This window comes from Rattus norvegicus, chromosome 4 (assembly GCF_036323735.1).
Source record: "Rattus norvegicus strain BN/NHsdMcwi chromosome 4, GRCr8, whole genome shotgun sequence".
NCBI classification, from domain to species: Eukaryota; Metazoa; Chordata; class Mammalia; order Rodentia; family Muridae; genus Rattus; species Rattus norvegicus.
In genome coordinates this window covers 42699813-42702687 of record NC_086022.1, presented here as the reverse complement: position 1 = coordinate 42702687, position 2875 = coordinate 42699813, and positions in this window count along the sequence as shown.

Genomic DNA, 2875 nt, shown 5'->3' with positions numbered 1-2875 from the left:
GGGACATACTATTAAACAAAACTGACTTTCCATCTCCTGGAAGCTATCAATTAATAATTACTCCTCAGGGAGTGGGACTTCATATCCACCTCCCCTTTCCATAGTGTGATTTTTGTCTGGCTTGAGCTTGAACAGGTCTTACACATGCTGTCACAATCACTGTGAGTTAACACGTATAAATGCACTATTGTTTCCTTGTATTCACCCCCATCTCTTCTTCTTACAGTCTTTTTGAGTGCACTTTTTCAACAATCCCTGAGCCTTGGGAGGAAGGGTTATAATACCGATGTCACATTTGGGGCTGAACCTTTAACACTGTCTTGTTCTCTGTACTTTGTCCCTCTGTGGGTTCCTGTATTAGTCATCATCTACTAGAAAAATAAGCCTTTATGATAAGAATTGTGTGGTACACTAATAATGGGAAGAAGAAGTTAGCAAGACTTAATTTAATAGTAATTCTATGTAGCAGAAGGGCTTATAAACTATCTAGTTATAGCTTCTTGTCTCTGATAAGAGTGCCAAGTATGAAAAAAAAAGAGTTCCAAGTATGGATTCCATTGTGTGGAGCAGAACTTAAATACAGCCAGAAAGCAATTAGTTACTCCCATGTCATTTGTGCTACTGTTTTATCACTGGGCATATCTCACCCTGTCGTTATTGAAGCTACAGGGTACACAGCTGGATAAGACTGACTACTATTCTCCTCTGGAAATGTGTACAACACCGTGCAGCACTGTAAAACCTAGCCATCAAGGATGGGGCCTCCACATAAATACTAGCTTTATTTCTTAATATTCTATGACTCAGATGTGTGTTGTGTGTGTTCAGTAGGTGGGTCTTCCCATCAAGTTCTAGAGGGTCACCAAGAATATTGACAATAGCATTTAGTGTATGGGTATTTTATAGGACCTCACTGGCTATGGCACCAAGAAAAGCAAGCCATGCCTTGCATTCAGCTTCTATTTGGTAGTGTGTATTATCTACTAGTGCCACTGTTGCCATTTCATAAGTTTCTTCAGTTAAATTCTTTTCATATATGAGTATTATTTTTTCTTAATATTATCTCTTTAAAACCCTGATAGCTTTTAACCCCTCTGCAGATAGGCTCTCATTCTACAAGACATATATATATATATTTCCCCCACCCTTGGATTTTGAAGGAACATATCATACCTTCTGACCTTCTGTCTTGAAGTCATAGCTCTTCCAGCTCCTCAGGCCCTCCTGCATTCACACTGGTTTTCTATATATGTTCTACCCTATTGCAAATAGGTCCTCCCCTGCACACTTCGCAGTCTATCTTCCCCACACTAGCTTGTCATAAGTATTGTTTAAGCAACAGTGCTTACCAACTTCCATTACCAGGTCAAGTTCCCCACTTCTTCCTTTTCATAATACTGTGCTGACTCAAATGGTACATGGACACCTATCTGTATAATTATTTGACTTAAAATCATTCTACCACATTTGAAGTTACATTCAAAAGGGAGCCACATCTAGCTTTTTACTTGATCCCCTGCAAATAGAAGTGCCAGAACATTTAGGCTGCTTATTTTATGGATCAAGAAGGAAACTAATTGTTTTAATGCCAACATTGCAGAAGAGTCTTGGGCTGGATTTGGGAGCCTTTAGCTTGATACGTTTGTCCAGACACCCAAATACAAGAAATCTGTACAGAGCACATTTCTCCTGCTTTTATAGCTGCAAAGATTTTCAAAAACTGCTAACTGTGTAGGGGATCTTCCATGATAAAGAATCTGTCACATGCTTTTGGGTAGAATGTGGGTTCTTTTAACCCATAGATAACCTTGGGCTACTGATTTCTCAGGAAACAGAGATGATTACTATTACAGATTTGTTTTAGAAGGGCTTGGAGAAGACAGACTATGCTTCTATGTTCCTGTTTTTGAGTTTATTATCTCAGGTCATGTATGTAGACACAGGGATGCAAAACTTAGTAGCTAGCAAGCTACAGAAAACAAAGACTACCATGGATTTAAAAATGACACATACTTTGTTTCCTCATACAAAGTGAAGTTGTCACCTTGTTTGAATGGAGAATGGAACATAGTAAGAGTAAAAATTGAAAAAACACCCACTGTGCTTTTAAAACAATATAGAATTGTAATTTCTAGTAAAAAACCTTGACAGGACACCAAGAACACATTCCTTAAAAGATACTGGGTTAAAATAAACATAGCAACTTGTCTTGGTTTAGTAAATAAAATACCATGGTTAACATTCTCCCATGGTACTGCTATTTAGGTAAAATGTATCTTAACAATCCCACACTGTACCATTTATGCCTACATCTTATCACACAGCTCCAGGAATTTGTACATACAACATTCATTTTGAAAGAGCAAGGGGAAAATAAACTCCGAGCTGAAAGCAGAAGAGACAGCTGTTGAATTCAGCGAGAATTTTCCATTTGAATAGCAGATGGAAATCGTTCCTTTGAAGAGTAGACTAAGGAGACATTAAAGGTTCCTAACAACCCAACAATAGGCACTTAGGGTGCCAAATATTTATGCTTTTTCTCTCTGAAGCCCAGATATTTTATGCAAAATTTTCTTTTGAATTTCAGGCAACATTTCAAAAACATTCTGCTTAAGGAAAAAAAAATCATCCATCTGTTCTCATCTGCCGGGGAATGCAATGTAAAGACTTAGCTGAACCTCCTCCCTCATTATCACTGTGTGTTTCCTGTGTGCTACAGAAGTATTCTCTCTAAAAATTCCTCCCAGTTCATTCAGTCAGGTGGTAGAGTGTATCCTTTCTATTTTTGTCTTCTCTCCCTGGACTATAACCACCTGGAGGGCAGGTATAATGTCACACATGATTGTACTACTGGGCTAGAATGCATTAGATCATT